This window comes from Canis lupus, chromosome 16, assembly GCF_048164855.1.
Source record: "Canis lupus baileyi chromosome 16, mCanLup2.hap1, whole genome shotgun sequence".
NCBI classification, from domain to species: Eukaryota; Metazoa; Chordata; class Mammalia; order Carnivora; family Canidae; genus Canis; species Canis lupus.
The window spans coordinates 35,634,674-35,654,212 of record NC_132853.1 but is presented as its reverse complement, the minus strand read 5'-3'; the positions used below and the strand labels follow the sequence as shown (position 1 = coordinate 35,654,212).

Here is a 19,539-nt window from a genome sequence, read left to right as displayed (position 1 = left end):
AAGAAACAAATAGAACCCTCCTCCCCAGAAAAAGTTTATGTAGCAAAATGTATTATAGTTGAGAAAAAAAATATGTAGCTCAATCATCTAAATTTTATTTGTTTAGTCAGTCTGGGCTCACGCAGCATAAGTGCTCTTATTATTATTATACATGTGGCCGAGATTAATTTTTTTCAAGTGTTCTGCAAAATCTAAGGCAAGTCTAAAACCATTCTTTGCCAATCCCTCTTTATCAGCAATCCAATGCTAGTGACTGATTCCATTGATGGGAAAGCCCCGAGGTGGCTCAACAATAAAAGAAAATAAGGATTAGCAGAGTCCCTTGAGGTAAATCCTAATGCATTACTGATGTGTCTACCTTATCTGAAAAGTCTCTAGGTAACTCTTGTGGGTTCACAGACTTATCACAATGATATCCTACAAAAATGACAGAGTAATTCTACAGGACCCAATAAATTCTATTTTAAAAGCTCTCTGCACTGAATAAAACTGTATACATGGGGATCCCTGGGTGGCGCAGCAGTTTGGCGCCTGCCTTTGGCCCAGGGCGCGATCCTGGAGACCCGGGATCGAATCCCACATCGGGCTCCCGGTGCATGGAGCCTGCTTCTCCCTCTGCCTGTGTCTCTGCTTCTCTCTCTCTAACTATCATAAATAAATAAAAATTAAAAAAAATTAAAAAAAAAACTGTATACATGGCCTTGAATCTACTTTCCAAAAGAATCTCTTAAACTATGCTTTAAAGAGGAAAAAGTCATATTTTACCATAAAATTACTTTTCAGACTAAAAACAAGGCTAGGGATACCACACACAATCTGTAGGTATAGGCCTAAAGTGGAGAGTTGATAAAATTTGACAGGTAAGGAGACTTTTCTTTCCTTCATCCACCAAAGCAAAAATGCCTAAGGCACTCAAACTTATAACCCTAATAACAGTTTATGATCAGAACCTCAGAAGAGCAATGGGAATTCTTTGGGAGAAAATGTTGATAAGTGTTTTTTTTAAATCAAACATAACTGCTATATAAACAAACAGATTAACTAAAATAAGCATCTGATGTCTTCACTGATTCTACCAAGCACTTTATGGCTTGCATTAACCATGAAAATTTACACAAGGCTTTGCACGTGATTCAACTCTGGACACAGAACTCATTGAGATACGTTAATGTCCTAAAACACCCTTTTCACCACACAAGCTCTGAATAGGCTTGAAACAAGCACAGCCTGTGGGTATCACTGCAGAATCTGGAGCTGTTTTACTGTCTCCACCACGTCCAGCCAGCCATAGAGCAACAAATCAAAGTTCCCATAAGCACGCTGCACCTGCAAGACTTAGGTATGCTCCAAGTCAAATATTTGCAATTTTTTCATCCCAAATCTGCACAAATGAAAGTATGCAGATCGCAGCACCAGATCTCTCATTAGCCAAAATGATCTCTATTTCCCACATCAGCCATGTCCTACCATTTATTGAGTCCTTAATATATACATGTGCCAGGAACCATGCTAGCAGCTTGCATATATTATCTCTAATCCCTATAACAAACCCCATTCTACTGTTGAGGTATCTGAGGCCAGAGAGGTCAAGGTGATTTGCCCAATGCTGTAAAGCCAGTAACTGGTGGAGCTGATTCAAATCTTGTTCTGCCTAGCTCCAAAGGCTTCCTGATCCTCCTTCAGCTAAATTCACTGACTGCAACACAGTTTCCTTCTATCAAAGTAAATTCAAGTGCTGTCAGAAATAGGGACAGTAGCTGAGAAGACTATCATACCTAAAGCTGGAGCACAAGATCCAAGAGTTCCCTGCAAGGAAATGCAATCACCTCCTTTAGAGTAACTAGTTCCAAAGGCAATGGTACAAAATATAAGAGAATCCACAGGGGTTTTTATTGTTGTTGTTGGCTGTCTCTTTAACTGACTTTTTACAACAAGGGAAATGAAACTCCAGAGTATATTCACATTTTTGTTGAAATTATCTAAAACCCTGAGTAAAGGGTGACTTTTTTTTTTTAACAGTTCACTTTTACAGTTTACTTCTTCGATAGGCTCCAGACATTCCAAAACAAAATCACATCAGTAGCATTACTAATCAACTTTTTCCCTACAAACTTGAAAAGTATTTTCTTACCACACTACAAGATTACTTCCCATACTTAGAGCAGAAATGGAAACAGCTCTGGGCGTCACGAATCAGATCTTGAGGCCACAGTTGCAGAACGTAGGTGCTGTTTCCTTGAGTAGGAGCCGCTCTTCTGAAACCTCCTAAGGGAAGGGTGTCTGAAGAAGAGTGTTGAAGAAACTAAAGCAAGCTGTTTGTATTAATGAGTGAGCTGCTGGCACTACTACTCCTGAAGTGTTTCACTGCCATGCAATTGTTTTCCAGCTTCCAAGCTCTGAATCTGGCAGACAGAATGCTGTTCTCACAGCCATACATGTTATATGATCAGCTGCTCTGTGGTGTGTGGGTGTTTAACTAGGTAAGTGACTGGTTACAAGAGGTTCTGCAATATTAAATCAAGGAAGCACACTGTCCCCTGAGATTTTAGTGATCTATCACTATACCACGCTGACAAAGTAACATATTTGCAACTTTGAAATGGTTTGGGTTTAGGATAGGCAAATAATTTCTGACAGTAAAACTTCAGGCATGACATGAACAAAAAATATAACCTGTAATACAAGCCACTTCAAGCATGTTTATTAGATAATAAAAGATGCAATATTTGCAATCTCAGCATGCTTTCAAACTTCATAGGATACACTGCATAATTATCAGAATAAATGCTATTCTTCGTGTGTGTGGAATAGGTTCTACGCAAGATTCCAAGGCTCCCTTGCCTTCCAAAAAGCTGTTAATATCATGAAATCCTTAGCCTCTCAGAAGCCCAAAAACGTTAAAAAAAAAAAAAAAAAGGTCCCAAAGGATTCCTTAGGTAAAAAGTATTGTCAGAACTGTAAGCTCCTGAAGAGCTGGAGACTATGTTTCTTTAATGTCACTGCCCACCACAACACTATCACAAGCTGGAATAAGTCTCGCTTGATTGAAATATAATCAAACAGCAAAAGCTGGATGCAGAGTGATTTAAACAAGAATAGCTGATATTTATCCTCTGCTTGTTGATGGAATAGTGCAACGTTCATCCCTAGTTCTAGATCCTAAACATGGAGACAGAATTCCCTAACTACAATTAAGATCTTTCCATTAGAACAAAGTTTAAAATGGATAATTCTGATGGCAATGTCATCTTGAATAGAGACATGAAATCATATTTAATAAAGTTGAAAAAATCTGCACAAAGCAGGTGCTCTACTACAGGGATGATAAACCCTTCTTTTAAGAAATCAAATCAACCTCAATCAACACATTATGGATAGGCATCATGAAACAGACCATTGACTTTGCTGTTGAAATTTGCTACATTTAGAATACAGTGCAAGGAACATATATCATCAACTGGTCAAATTCAGACAAATTATTTTGACTCCAGTTTTAACCTTTTCTGAAATTCTCACATACATCTCCTTTTTATAGGAAGACAGGGAATGATACCTTACAAATACCTAACCTGCTGTAATCAAAGAACAAAACACAAGGAACGATACATATAATCTACTTTGTTGCTTACTGCTCAAAGTACTGTAATGCCAATCCTTAAGAAACAAAACTCAAGTTTCCTTTCACTTTTGCATAATATGGATCTCAACCTGATGTCCCAGGACTAGCTTCAAGAGGGGTATAACTGCATACAAAATGATGTGTCCTCACTAAGAGGACCCTAAAGGCTTCCATAATCCCAAAGAAAGGTTAGGAACCACTGAAGGAGACATTTCCAGAATCACTAAAACTCAGAGGTGAACATTTTCAACAAAATTACACTAAAGGTAGTCCCTATCCGAATACATGTGCACAGTCCTGATACGGGCAATCAACCTGCCTGCCAGTCCTAACCATCACAGTGCAGTTGACCACTCTCAAATCAGCCCTAAGCGGGAACATCCCCTGCATTCAGCGCACACACACACATGCCAGCCACAGCAGCTCTTCATTCCTTGAGCAGACACATGTTGTCAACAAAGCATGTGCTAGTTGCCATTCCCAGAACAATACAGGCCTGGCCATCTCTAGAAGAAAAAAAAAAAAAAATACACCTTCTTCCCAAAACATTACCCTATTTATTTACTATGTCTTGACGATCGAAGTTAAATATTACAACAAAATAAATGAAATGCCCACACACCATTATGTATCTAATCAACTGAGGAAAAAAAAGCACCACTCAGGTATTACTGAGGGTACACGGGAGATGCAGATCAGGAAAACACTATGATAACGATGCTTGAACATGGGGATAATCAAAGACAGACTCACGCAGGGCCATCCTGAGAACATGGTTATGGAAAGAACCCTTCCCCAAAAGCAAAAGCACATTCCTTTGATTGGCACAAGCCATTCCTGACAATGGATCCGCAATGACAGGGGCTGCTCTGGCAATCAGGAAGTGTGTGTGTGTTGTGGGGGAGGGATGTACTAAATGTGATCAAAGACTGGCCCTCTTCAAAGAAGAGCATATGGGATCTCAAATCGTGCAGACAAGACTTCGAGGATGAGGCAGGGGCATTTATCATTTGTACAGGAGACATCCCTCTACAATGAACATGTTATGTGCAGATGTAACGGGGGTGTCACTACCTTTAGTGTTTCCCATCTAAGAATCTTAAGTAGAGTCTGATTGGAGGGGAGGAGAAGGTGGGGGGTGGAGAAAGGTCTGCATTACCCTCTGGGGTGAGTGTTGGGCGGGTGTACACTGGATGCATTTTATCTCAGGCAGCACAATACTCCCAGGGGTTGGAGGTTTGGGCGCAACCGCAGGGCCGGGGAGGCAAAGGGTGCAAGCCGCCAGCTGCAGGGCAGGGGAATGCTCGCAGGAGGACCGGTGCAAAGCCTCCCTCGGCCCGCTAACCCAGTCAACCCCAGCCTCCCCTCGTGTCTCGAGGCGAGCGGGCTCTCGGCAAAACTGGAGCCCGCCTGGGTCCGGGATGGGGAGGCACAAGCGGGCGCCCCCGGCCCGAGCTCGCGGCCAGAGGAGCGCAGCGCCCCGGGCCTCCCCGCCGGATGGGGGCTGCTCCGGCCTAGTGCACGCAGCTGCCTCGGCGAAGGGTTAACCCGGCGCCCGAGCCCCGGCCGGCCCGGCGGGCAGCGGGGAGGAAGGGCTGCTGCAAGGGGCGCAGCCGCGACTGTGGCGTGTGCGTGGGGGGCAGGGGCTTCTACTCACCCTGGCCGGCCGCCTCCGCCTCCGCCGCCCCGACCGCCGCCTCGGCGGTCCATCCCTGCGGCGGGGGGCCTGCAGCCGCGGCGCTCGAGTAACAACCGCCGGCCGGGCCGGCCCCTCCCCCCCGCCCAACGTCTGTCCTCAGGGCCGCTCCGCAGACCCGGCCTCGGCCGCCGCCGCCGCCGCCGCCGCCGCCGCCGCCGCAGCGCTACGTGGCCGCCGCTCCGACGTCTCGCGACTCCCTTCCGAGCGCGCGAGGGCGAGCGGGGCCGGCGGGGCGGGCGGGCGGCGCGCGGGGAGGGAGGGAGGGAGGCAGGGAGGCAGGGGAGGGGGTGTGCGTGTGTGCTTGTGAGTGCGGAGCCGGGGGCAGGGAGGGAGGGCGAGCGGCGGCGAGAGCGCGCGCGCGCCCGCGTCCCTCGCCCGCCCCCCCGCGTCCCCCCCCCGCCCAACGGGGAGCCGACACCTCCCTCCGCCCGCCCCCCTGGCATCCCGGCCGCTGGGCGCGGCGGCGCGCATGCGCAGCCCCTCGGGCCGGCCCCGGCGCACCTTTTCTCCCCGCTGCCACAATGTGAGCGCCCCGCCGCCCAGATAACCGCCGACTCCCGCTCCACCCCCGCCCTCCCCCACTCCGCCCACTGCCGAGCGCCCAGGTAAAGGCGTGCACTGCGCGTGCGCGCCGCTCGCCCTGGGTCTGGGGGCGTGGTTGCTGAAAGGAAGCCAAGACGCCGAGTGGGAGGGAGCCTGGGGCGGAGGGTGCGAGCCTCCCCGAAGTAGGGGCGGGGTAGGATTAAGGCAAGGTGAAGTGAAAAAGGGGGGGACGAAGTAGGAAAGTGGGCCCGAGTGAGACTTAGAAGCAAAGGAGCCTTCTTCGGCTTATGAAGCGAAATGTAAAAAAAATCTTGACTGTGGCCTCTGGTGCTGGAGGGTAGGGTGAGTGACAGAAGGCAGAAATGAAGGAGGCAAAAGAGAAGCAGGAGTGTGTGTGTGTGTGTGTGTGGGGGGTCATCCGCCGGGGAAATGGAACAGCTAATAAAAACTAGAGAAATTTAGAGATTGCCAGAGTGATCAGAAAAACAAATTTAGAGCCGCGTTTGTTCTGTGGCCAGGAATAGGAAAGGGGATATGTGTGTGTGCTTGAGACATTGAGCTGCTGCAAGAAAGGAACCCTCCATTGAAAGTATTACAGCATTATGACTAATTAGCTATTAATCATTAATATAATTAATGGTACTATTAGCTAACAAGGTAGCATTTGTCCGAGTTCCAAGCCAAGAGAGGGTGTCCATAATTGCAAGTGCTTGGAGTACAGAGAGGGGAAGTGAGGCAGGCAAGGTGAAGGCCTTAGGGGGGTGGAGAGGACCCAAGACAGCAACTTGGAGGGTCAGCATGACCCTCTCCCACCATAAACCATACTTCCCTGATGTTCCCTAAATCTTCTCTCCATTGGAACTCCTCATCCTCTTTCCATTATTAGCAGCACCCTTAACAAATGTCTCTGTCTTAAGACCTACCTCTCTACACCTTTTCAATACAGATGCGGCTACTTCTCTAAAATAGCCACTCCTCCCCCTCCCTTAAAAAAATCCCTGTAGCAAGTAAGATGACCTGAATCTGGGATAGGGTTAGGGAAGAGATTGGAACTTGATACACAGAAGGGTTCCAGGGCTAGCTAGCTCTGTCCTTGGCCCCTTCCGAAAACAGATGCTCGGTCTTTATTATACTTGGACTCCACACTCCAGGGAGTGTAATTTGGCACCTTTGGGTTGTGTTCCTCAATAGTGTCTTCGGTGGATAAACACTAAAAGTGACATCATAATTCAGCAGGTAGAGAGAAATATTCAGGCAGAGCAGGAGGAAATAAGCATACATAAGTAATAAAAAGAAAGACTTAGGGGTGCCTGGCTGGCCCAGTTGGTAGAGAACGCGGCCCTTGATCTCAGGGTTGTAAGTTTGAGCCCCACCTTGGGTATAGAGATTACTTAAATAAATAAGTAAAAAAAAAATTTTTTTTTTTAAAGTAAGACTTAGATTTAATGTAAGAAAGAACTACTTGGCCTCCACAGGGACTGGTGAGCCCAAAACATCTGACTGAGAGGTAGTTTCGCCTCTTTGTGCTTTTAGGACATTTAATCCGTTCCCTACTCTGCCCTGACAGGCAGACCAGTGTGCAGAGCTATGGCTAAAGAAGCAAGGTAACCTTCCAGGTATCTATGACTCTACACCCACAGGCCAACCCTCTGAAGGGCTCCTAGTAATTAGAATAGTAATATTATTACCTTCCACCTGACGAGTGCTTTATGATTTCTGCAGGGAGGTTATGTCCATTATCTCATGAGATCTTCCAACAACCCTGTGAGGCAGGCAGGGCAGGTATTATTCCCAATGAAGGAAATTTGGGCCAAGGAATGTTAAATGGCTCAGTCAACCACTCAACCCAGAAAACAATGGAGGGTTTGACTCTGAAAGACTGCTACATATTCCTGTGGGTAAAAACAGGTAGCCTTGGCATGTGATAGAGAATAATTTTAATGTTCAATTCTACATTTTTATCTCCTTTCTTTCGTGTTTTTCCCCCCTTTTCTTCTCTCCAGGACCCTAGGACTTGCCCTTGTGTATCTGAAGCTTTGGTGACCAGTACTTTGGAAGGCCTTGGGCCACAGGGCTGGTAAGGATATCTCAGTTCCTCTGTTTCCCTCAACTCTCCCTTTTCATGCGTTTACCCACAGAAGGGGGCTGCCAATCAGTGTCCTCATTTGACATGTCATAAGAAGAGGGCATTTGCCCTCAGCCAGACTGCTAATCCCAAGTCTCTCTTCTTTAGCTGCTGGCACGACACCTGACAGTCATTGCAAGCAACATTTAGCACCCACACCTGGCCTTACTGGATGTAAGATCAGGCTTCAGTCATCCCCGGTATTCTGGCCTTGGATTGTTTTTCACTGATTTCTTCATTAAGGCAGTGGACAAAACCCAGTAGAAGCCATTTCTTAAAAAAAGTTTTAGTATACACACACACGCACACACACACACAGAGGAATATTACTCAACCATAAAAGGGATGAGATCTTGCCATTTATAACAAGTGGGAACCTAGGGTATTATGCCGAGTAAACTAAGTCAGAGAAAGACAAATACCATATAATATCACTTAGAAGTAGAATCTAAAATCAAAACAAATGAATAAACAAACAAAAAGTAGAATCAGACCAAAAATTCAGAGAACAAACTGATGGTAACCAGAGGGAAAGAAATGCGGGCTTGAGCAAGATGGAGGGAGGGAAGTAGGAGATATAGGCTTCTGTTTATGGAATGAATAAGTCACAGGAATAAAAGTCACAGCATAGGGAATATAGTCAATGATGCTGTAAATAGGATTGTATGGTGACAGATGCTAGCTACACTCATGGTGAGCACAGTATAAGGTAGAGAGAAGCTGAATTGCTATGTTGTATACCTGAAACTAGTGTAACATTGTCAACTATATTCAAATACATAAATAAATAAACAAGTTTTATTTAAAAAATGTGCTTTTAAAGATTTTATTTATTTACTCATGAGAGACACACAGAGGCAGAGACATTGGCATAGAGAGAGAAGCAGGCTCCCTGCAAGACTTGTTCCCAGGACCCTGGGACCACCACCGGAGCCAAAGGCAGATGCTCAACCACTGAGCCACCCAGGTGCCCCTAAATAAAAAGTTTTAGTATAAAGTTCTGCACACTTTGACAGTTCTGAAAACCTTCAAAGATTTCATTTAAATAGCAGTATACATATATGGTTCTTGGATGGTCTGATACAAGCTCCCTGCTCACTGCATTTCCTCACTCCCCAAACTTGCAGGAGTAAACCCACTGTTAGTGATAGTTTTTGCCACCTGTATTTAAACAGGGGTAGTGGCTGTGGCTCCCTGTCACCTCATTAATATAACCCAGTCCCTGTACACTAGACTGGGGGTGGGGGCCCTGGCCATGGGCTCATAGGTTCTCATACTTGCAGTGCTGCAACCTTTGCTCAAATCCCTTTACCTTTTACACTTTGTAAAAAAAAAAGATGGGATTATCCGGCTTTTAGAGTCTTCCAGGTCTGATACCTAGGATTCTATTCTAGAAAGTTGACTTTGTTTGCTAATATCTTGCAATACCACTCCTTTGCTAAGAATCACTATCCAGTTCCTATTGTTTAGCCCTTCCTACAAGAAACTGCCCCCTTTACAGAATAGATAAAGCTGGCCTGGACTCTCCTGCTTTATCCACTTTTTCTCTAAGTGATGGTGTTTATAGATAGCTCAGAAAGCTGGACTTTTGGCTTTTCTGCCATAGGGCTTGCATGCATACGTGCCCTCATGCAGTGTGTATGTATGTTTATGTCCAATCTTAAAGGGATTCACTTTCAAGGCACTTTCACTCTGTGCCCCCTCACTTCCTACCACCCCTGCTTGAATTCTAGTGAAGAAGCAAAATAAATGCCAGGATGTCCTAGAAGAAAAAGAGAAGACACCCTAAAGTCCAGATCCATGAATGCAGCTGTTTTGGTTGGGGATAGAGATGAGGGAGGCTATTGGGATAGCCAGTGTCCCTTTGGTCAAAGCCTGGTTTCAGCTGCAGCATGGCCTGGGCCATCATTTGGCTCATAGCCCTCTACAGCTATGGTCTCTGTACATCAAAATGCATTTTATAATTCTTTAAAAGCCATGTTCATGTGACAATTTCTACAAATCTTTAGTCTACATTACCTCATTTCATCCTTCCCTCAATGCTGGTAGGTAGGAAGGGCAGAAAATGATGTTTCCATAAAAAAAAAAAAACAGACTTTATTTATTTGATAGAGAAAAAGTGAGCAGAGGAGGGGCCTGGGAGAGAGAGAGAATCCTTAAGCAGACTCCGTGCAGAGCTTGGAGCCTGATTCGGGGCTCTATCCCACAACCCTGAGATCGTGACCTGAGCCAAAATCAAGAGTTGGATTCTCAGGATGCCTGGGTGGCTCAGCAGTTGAGCGTCTGCCTTCAGCCCAGTTCGTGATCTGGGGTTCGGGGATTGAGTCTTTTTTTTTTTTTTCTTTAAGATTTTATTTATTTATTTATTTATTTGAGAGAGAGAGAGAAAGGCAGAGGCATAAGCGGAGGGAGAAGCAGGCTCCATGCAGGGAGCCTGAAGTGGGACTTGATCCTGAGTCTCCAGGATGATGCCCTGGGCTGAAGGCAGCGCTAAACCGCTAGCGCCCCCGCCCCCCCCCCCCCCCCCCCCCCGCCCCGGGCTGCCCCGGGATTGAGTCTTGAGTCCTGCATCAGGCTCCCTGCATGGAGCCTGCTTCTCTTTCTGCCTATGTCTCTGTCTCTCTCTGTCTCTCTCTCATGAATAAATAAATAAAATCTTAAAAAAAAAAAAGAAAGTTGGATTCTCAGCTGACTGAGCCACCCAGGCACCCCCTGCCCATTTTCTTTCTCTTTTCTTTTCTTTTCTTTCTTTCTTTTTCTTTCTTCTTTCTCTTTCTTTCTTTCTAACAGCAAATAATAACGAGGCCTGGATTTTAAGGGTCACATGGCCAGAACTAAAACTTGGGTCTCCAGGATCCAAGTCCTGGACTTATGACACTGTGCTGCAGCCCTTTGCTGGATACCATACAAAGCAAAATGAACAGAACAGATGTGATCTCTGCTCTCTGGAAGTTTGGACTCCAATGGACAGCCACAATTCAAGCAAACATGAAGGGACAAAATTATTCACAGTCAATTCACATATGCCAGTAAATAAGTGAGTTAAATAGATCAGGAAAGCTATGTTTACTTGGTCTACTTTTTTTTTTTTTTTAATTTCTTGTTAGAAAGGGCAATGTTAATGAGGCTAAAGTCTTAGGCTCGTCCTATCCTAACTTGGTTTGCATATGAAAAAGTACTGTAGTAGTGCTGCAGGCTCTTTCATTCTTTTGGCTCTTTGTCTTCCACATTGTGTCAGCTTTCCCGGAACATATACCAAGTGTCACACAAGGTGGGACTCAAGAATCATTACTATGAAATTATCTCTGCCCTTAAGTGACATCTTCAAACCTTTTCCTAAAGCAAAAGCTTCCATTCAGTCTGCCTCTACCATCTCTACTGTTGGAAAAAGGACAGATCCACTCAGTGCCCATCCTATTGTTAGAAGGCCTGAGATTCATCTTTATCCAAGCAAGACAGCCTGTTAGGACAGCGCAGAGGGGGACTTGGAATTTGAGGGGCATTGGTATGATCCCAGAGAAGCAAGGCCACCACCACCTCACCTGCAACAGCTTAACTTCCACGTATTTAAGCCAAGGCAGAGAGGACTTAGGTTACGGAATGTGGGCAGCTGAGGGCAGGAACCCCAGCGGGAGAACATCCTCCTATCTGGAACTATAGCAGCCCAATTCCTCCCCTGGGGGTTCTGCCTCAGGGTCTGTCTCCAGCACTGTGATCTAAGGTAGTTAGGTCCGAATTGTGTTTGAGTCTTTAAAGAGGCTCTCGGATTCTTTTAGGCAGCTTAATTATTGTCTGTAATTGATGTGACATGTGCCCCAGAGGCATGCACTGAGGTCCAATTGAAGTGATGGTTTTTTAAAAATTGGAATTAATTAATTAAAGAAGGCAGCTGTACTGGGCTGTGAGTTAGTGCCAAGCTCTGTAACCCTAAACCAGCCAACCCACCCAACCGGCCTCACCACCTGAGGTACAATCCTGAGGTTCTCACGGAGGTGGGATGGGAGACCCAGGACGCGGTGCAGGAAATGAGGGCTGCAAAGGGGGAAGTTGGGGGAGGGGGCTGTGAGTCAGGGGACCCTCTCTTAACTTTCATAACCCTCAAAAATCTCGAGAACTGTTTGGGTACCAAAAGAAGTGTGTGTGAGTGGCTAGGGAACTGCGGAAAGGGAAGACAAGGTTCAAGGATGTATGTGAGATGATGGGGAGGGGCAGTCAAGGGGCAGGAGGGTGTTTGGGGCTGGTACGGGATGCGGGGGAGGAGCTGTTGGCAGGAGCGAAGCAAGACAGACCTGCTCGGGTAAGGACTAGGAAGACTGGGGGTGGAGAGGACCCTGTGGGTGGAGCTCCGAGGAGGTAGGGCCCGGATGTGGGGGCGGGAACATGGAGCCTGGGGCCTCTGGCATTCAGAGGAAGTATTAATTAAACCCCTGACCTGAGGTGGTTAACAAAGCTGTGGCAACTTTTCTATGAGTTGAGTTAATAACAATAATAACAATAATAATAACAATTAACGATAATGAGACCTTATCTGCAGCAAGTTGTTCCTAGAGCTTTGTAGGCATTAAGTCATTAATTCCCTGGCCCCTCGGGCCACCTTTTTCTGGAAGTAATGGGAATCCAAGAGGACACAATCTTTGCACTGTTGGGCCTGTTGCCACTGGCTGGACAGGTTAGTTCATTTACAAAGGGAGAAAATCCAAGGTTCTTTAGGGCTTCATGAACTTTAATAAGTTTTTGCATTTATTTAGAAATGGTATTTAAACGGGATGAGTACAGAAATGTAGAACTCAGTCACCAGAAATGCCTAACCAACTTTGATGTGAAAACTCGATCCCAGGACCCCGGGATCATGACCTGAGCCGAAGGCTCAACCACTGAGCCACCCAGGTACCCCTGATGTGAAAACTCAAGCCCTCCCTGAGAGCATCAGGTTGAATAGTGTCTGACAGTGGAGAGTGACCTGGGGATGACCAGGAAGTGACCAGTGACCATCTGTGAAGCCCTAACTAGTGGCAAGGCTGAGCCTCTGCTGCAAACAAGGTAAATTGGAGGACTCCAGGTGGCTACCCTCCACAGACCAAGGAGGGAAATTTAGAGCAAAGACCCAAGGCCAGTAAAAAAAGGAGGGTTATCCTACATTGGGGGGGGGGGGGGGTCACAAGGGACTGAGCCTGGGAGCCAAACCCTTGGGCATACCTGAGTGCCAACAATGGCCAGCTTTGTAGATTTCAACTGTTATTTCATTTTATGTGTTTTGCATAACAGTGAGTACTTCAAATTATATGCACCCAGTCCAAAGACAGGCTTTCATTTGCATCCCATAAACCGTGAGAGTCATCATCATTCTCCTAGTCAAGATCAAAGACAATTAGACCTTGCATTGTGCAGCACATTTTTAAACAAATAATCTCAATATACGTAAACAAGGTATCCTGGTGGTCTTTAGGTTTTTCTCTCCATTAATAAAGGAGACATGTGAGATCCAGAGCAGGAGCTGAGCTTGTCTGAATCTCAGAGTTGAGCAGCAGAAGAATCTGTGTTCATGACAGTGAAATAAGAGGGATGAGACCTCATTCTCCTGACCCTTGCTATCCTTCCAGAACCATAGCCTTCCTTCCCTTTCCTGTGCCACTTCAGAAAAAGTCACCTGCAAGTACTAGAACTTTCAGAACTTTGAAGACTGCATCAAAGAGCATACAGTAAAGTGTTACACGGTGAAGTTGAGAAGAGAATGTTCTGGTTAACAAAATAATCTGGTTAACAAAGTAGTACCTAACACTTAGTACTAAATACTAAAATAATCATTGTTTATCTGAAGTTCAGATTAATTGGTTGTCTTATATATTTATTTATTCATGAGAGACACACACACACAGAGAGGTAGAGACAGAAGCAGGCTCCATGCAAGGAGCCCGACATGGGACTCGATCCCGAGGCAGCACTAAACCGTTGAGCCACCCGGGCTGCCCGGTTGTCTTATATCTTATCTGGCAACCCTACTTGTAGGTAAACTGCTGGGAGGTTCATATCCAACAACAGGCAGGAAAGAAATATTTCACATAGAACTAAATGGTCATTTCAGAGATCTCACAGAAGAACGCTTAAGACAAACTGTCATCAACTCTTTAGTATTATCCAACACCCAGACAGAAACCCAGCATAAAATGGGAACAGATCAGGGGAGCCTCTATCCTTCATGTCTTTATGCCAACAGAGAGGAAGAAGCAATGTTCCACAGAGCAGTGTGCCATTCCGAGGAGCTGCATGTTTCCTCTGGTCCCGAGAATCCCCTGGTGCTTGGATACCTCCTTCCCTATCATGCAGATGGTCCTGGGGGAAATGGGCCCCCTAGGGGGCTAGGTTTTGTTTTTCATCACATTGACTATGAATGGCCTTTTCTTGATCAGGTCGCTATTCTTAGCACTTACCGAGCACCAAGGTGTTCCCAATTTGTTGAGTGCTTTCCAGTGTCCTGTTTCACTTCTATTATCCCATATAATCCTTCCTACTGCCCTTTTGTGGGAGGCAGTCCCATTTTATACATAAGAAAACCGAGGCAGAGAGAAATGAAGTAGGAAATGATCCAAGGTTACAGAATTCTTTCACAATGGACTCAGGATTCAGCCCAGATTTAGACCTTTGAGCCTGCTGTTTTAACCTTGAAGCCTAAGACCCCAATTCAGTCACCCCAGCCTTCTCAAAATTCTTCAATGGTTTCTGTGGTAAGCAGAACCATGGCTCCCTAAAGATGTCCGTATTCTTTTTTAAATTTATTTTTTATTTTTTATTTTTGGAGTTCAATTTGCCAACATATAGCATAACACCCAGTGCTCATCCCGCCAAGTGCCCCCCTCAGTGCCATCACCCAAGATGTCCGTATTCTAAAGATATCCACATCCTAATTCCTGGCATCTGTGAATATGGTACTTTACTTGGCAAAATGGACTTAGCAGGTGGGGTTAAGTTAAGGATCCTGAGATGTAGACTTCATCCTGGATTATCTAGTGGGTCCAGTGTAATCACCAAGGTCCTTAGAAGAAAGAGACAGGAGCATTAGAGCCAGAGAGGGAGATGTGGCATGGAAGCAAGGGTCCGAATGAGGTGAGTGCCAGCTCTGAAGATGGGAGAGGAACATGAGCCAAGGAGTGTGGGCAGCTTCTAGAAATGAGTAGGCCAAGAACTGATCTCCCCTAGAGCCACCAAAAGGAACACCACCTGCCGACACCTTGATTTTGGCCTTGCCAAACATGTGACCACCAGAACTGTAGGATAATAAATCTGTGTTGTTTTAAGCCACTACGTTGGTTGTAATGTGTTACAGCAGCAGTAGAAAACTAATACAGCTCCCCATTACTTACAGGGAAACGAGAGCTACTCTCTAAGGCATTTAAGGGCTTTGGATTATCTGCCCCCCACCCCCTACCCTCTGCCTGCCAAGCTTTCCATGCTGAACTTCTCTAGGAGCCTCACAAGGTCTCTCTTACTCCCCGTGCATTTGCATGTGCTGTTTCTTCCACCTGGAACACCGGCTCCTCACTTGTTTGTCTGGCAAAGTTCTCATCCTTTCCGTCTCAGATCAAACAATACCTCCTCTGTGGAGCCTTTCCTGGGGCTCCTTTCCTGCATTTCATATGCACTCCCATTAAAGGACCTGTTTTTCCCTCCCTGGACTATAAGCCATTTGAGGGCACGGGATCTTTCTCCTCACCTTTGAACTCCCTTTGCATCCCGCATGGTCCCTGGTATGTGAAATAAAGGTCCCTAGAGACTAGAGCTTTTATCCTGACCTGCACCTTGGATGTGTTGCAACCCCTCCAGCCACATCTCTCCTTTGATAACAACCACTGGGGGAGACTTCCCATCCCTCGCCTCCCCTTCCCTCCCCTTCCCTCCCCTTCCCTCCCCCTTCCCTCCCCTTCCCTCCCCTCCTTCCCCTTCCTTCCCCTCTCCTCCCCTTCCCTCCCCTTTCCTAGTGAGAGATGAAGAATGAAGGAAATCAGGCATGGCAGTGTTTCAAATTCACAAAAGAAAAAGGCACAAATCGGGGTGCCTGAGTGGTTCAGTCGGTTGAGGGTCTGCCTTTGGTTCGGGTCATGGTCTTGGGGTGCTGGGATCAAGCCCCGCATTGGATTCCCTGCTCAGTGGGGAGTATGCGTCTCCCTCTGCCTCTAATCTCCTGCTTATTCTTTCCCTTCTTTGTCAAATAAATAAATTAAAATATTTTTTAAAAAAGAAAGAAAAAGGCACAAATCAAAGTTTTATAATAGTCCCATCATATCCACAGTGTAAAATGCTTCTTCTCCAGGTCTCGATTTCTTCAGCTGGAAAATGGATCTAGAGACAAGCAGCACAGGAACAGGAGCTGCAGTGGCTTCAAACCTCATAGTATCCCCCCACCACCACCCCATCCATGGCCCTGCTCTTCACTCTCAAGTGAATTCCCAGGTGTTGGTTGCTGGAGATCTTGGGGGAGCCTTTCCCACATTCTTTGGTTTCATGGTTTCTCTGTAATAGGCACGCCAATGTCGGGTATCGTCTTGAGCAAAGGTTTCCCCACAGTCACTGCATTCATGTAACTGAGTTCCGGAATACTGAGTCAGATGCACCTACCGAGCCTCCAAACTCACCTGAGGGCTCTCCCATGGACACATCAGATACAAAATTTCTTTCCAGCAGGAATTCTCTGATGTTGTATATGATGGTTACTCCACCCAAATAAAGGCTTATTCACATTTATTACACTTATGAAACTATTCCCTGTATGAATTCTCGGATGTTTAATGAGAAGTAAATGGCAAATGGATGTCTTGATAAAGGCCTATTACGTACCCAGCCCTGTGCTCAGTGTTCGGAAGGAGTTCAAAACGTAAGGAACGGCCTCTGCTCTGTAGAAGTTTGCAACCTGGTTGAGGAGACAAGATTCGTGTGCATGAAAAAGCGGGGGAGCACGAGATGCTGTGTAATCATACCAGGCTACGGAGTTTAATGGAATTAAATGAGAATTCAGAGAAAGGAGCATTTGACCAGAGATTAGGGAAAAGATGGCATGAAGGATGATGCTAGGCTTTGGCTCCACCTGAAAGGATGATAGGGCTGAGGCTGGAGGACAGAAGAGGAAGGGGTTTGGGATGTGGCTTTAGAGGGATGAAGACATACTTCTGTAGGAACTCACTGGTTTGGATTCTGGAGGAGAGAGGGAGAGAGGGACGGAGGGAAAGGGGGGGAGGGAAAGAGGGAGGGAGGGAGGGAAGAAAGAAGGAAGGAAAGGAGGGAAGAAAGAAGGAAGGAAAGAAGGAAGGAAACTTTCCAATATAGTGAGTTGCTCCTCCATTTTGGAAACTCCCACAGATTTACATCAATAAAATTTGAAAATTTTATTTCTCTACTGCTTTTCTTGTTATAGACCTCCAACCACTTTCACTTTTACCGGGCACACCTAAAAAAGAACCCTCTAGCACTACAATTTATATGCACGGCCCTGTCCCCCACCCACCCCCAACATTCTTGGGGCCCATTTCAGTTCCTTGACCCTGCATATCACCCCAGGTGACAGAGGCACCAAGTGGGGAGAAATGGTCACCCAGGAGAGTGCCCCAGGCAGACACCCCTCCCCAGCCCTTCTGACCCTCTGAAACAGTCCCACCTGGGAGGTTGACACTAAGAGAGTAGAGTCATCGAATCCAAAGGCTTTTTACTTATGTCGGTTTTATAGATTTTCTGTAGCATTTGGAGTAGGGAGCACTTTATGACTCCTTGTTTTCTCCATTCTGCAGAGGGCGGCCGACAAGCAAGAGGGTGGAATTTGCAGTGTCTGTCTCGTCTGGGTGAGACAGTTGGAAGACGTTTCTACCAATTATAGTGGTTAAACACTGACTCAACAGCCAACAACCTCATGAGGTGTCAGAGCCTTCATTCATGGACAAGTTTCAAAATGAGACAGGATAGCACAACCCATCATGGGCAGTGCCGTCAGAGAAGAGAGGAGAGTGGATTTCACACACAACAAGGTGGTTGTTTTCTGGATGGATCTCACCTCTCAGTGGGGGTGGTGGGGGGACAGAATGGGGGCTGGTGCTTTTTTTTGGGGTCTTACCACGTGGACATCCTGTGGGAATATTCCCCCCTCCTCAGCAAGATACACTCTGCTCTGTGAAGAATCCAGGCCGGAGTACAAGAGATCTATGAAGCTGCCGTGGAAGTCCAGCCCAGACGCTCGGGCCCTGGGTGGCCATCCAGTCTGACCACACACACCCCATTCTACTTTCAGCATTGGTGTCTGTCCTCCCTGAGAGTTCATGGGCTCCCCCAGGGCAGGAGGCATCCTAGTCACATCAGAGCCAGCTCAGTACCTGTCACAGTGCCTGGTACACAGCTGCCGTTCAGTAAATGTTTGCTCAATAAATCAACTATAAACTTGGAAATAGTTCCCTTAAAGAGCTCCTCGCTCTTGTTCAGAAGTAGAGTTGTACTGCAAACGCTGGTGTGCTGGGGATGGGAAGGGACACTGTTGGGTAATAATAATAATAATAATAGTTAGAAACACGTGGCAGGCCTTGGGAAAGAGCCCAAAAGTTCACATTGTATCTGCTAAACAATAGGGAGCCAGTGCAGGTTCTTCGGGTCACCCACAGGAGCAGGCAAACAGGTAGAGGCTTTAACAGGCTGCATTTGGCCTGGAAGAGGGTAGGGTCACCAAAGAACAGTGCCTCTTGGAGTGACCTGATCACTGTGGCAAGCTCAAGAGCTGACTTTTGTGGCTGGAAGCTGAATGGTTCAGCTGGGTGGGTGTCGAGATGAGCGCAGTTCCCATGTGAATGTGGAGAGGTGGCCGTTGGAACAGCAGAGGCCAGTGCAGTCACAGCCAAGGAGGGCCAGGGAGGAAGAAGATGCCTTGGGAATTCTGGTGTCATATTCTGTGGAGTGGAGGTGAAGCCAAAAGGGAAGATTTGTCTTTCTCCAGAGAGAATTTCCTGAGGACAGAGGACATGTCTTTTTTTTTTTTTTAGTTTATTTGTTTATTAATCTGTACACCCAACTTGAGACTCAAACTCACAACCCTGAGATCAAGAGTTGCCTGCTCTTCCAACTGAGCCAACCAGGGACCCCAGACAGAGGCCATGTCTAATGTATCTACACTCACAGCTCCAAGCAGAGTGCCTTGCACATAATAGCTGCTAAATAAACACTTGATAAAGCAATGCTTGGCTGGTTGGCTGACTCTGGGAGGCACTGAGGATCTGAGAGCCTGTGGAGGCCCCCAGGAATCTCGGCTCCAGATTCCATGGTCTATTCTTCTGTGTCATCTCACCTCTGTTTTAAGCCAAAAGATGTTCCCAAAGATTGCTACTCTCTAGGTGGACAGCAAATAGCAGAGAAGGTGACTCTGGCAACTACAGGCTGAGTCTCAGCCTGCAGCTTTTCAGGCCACGCCCTCACTTCTCTTGGGGCTCCCAACTGCTAGACTGGGTCCATGCATTTTATAGGGTCCCGCTCAGTCCCCCACCCAAGCATCAGGTCATCATTCACATTTTCTTCCAGTCTTTCTCTCTTTGA

General features: G+C 46.4%; 1 protein-coding gene and 1 long non-coding RNA gene across 4 annotated transcripts in view; one reads left to right on the top strand and one right to left on the bottom strand.

Moving 5' to 3' along the window:
• ZNF652 (zinc finger protein 652) overlaps nt 1-5,413 on the bottom strand; it is a 65,599-nt gene extending 60,186 nt beyond the window's left edge. For 2 of the 3 annotated variants that reach the window (XM_072780157.1, XM_072780161.1), the window contains exon 1: nt 5,277-5,413. The gene's annotated coding sequence lies outside the window, so the exon portion shown is untranslated. The remainder of the gene's footprint in view (nt 1-5,276) is intronic. The other variant, XM_072780159.1, reaches the window with a different exon arrangement.
• A 369-nt stretch (nt 5,414-5,782) lies between these two features.
• On the top strand, nt 5,783-18,407 carry LOC140606565 (uncharacterized). The gene is made up of 3 exons (XR_012008906.1): nt 5,783-5,923; nt 7,865-7,938; nt 17,760-18,407. It is a non-coding gene; the product is annotated as an uncharacterized lncRNA (long non-coding RNA).
• Nucleotides 18,408-19,539: the final 1,132 nt, after the last annotated feature.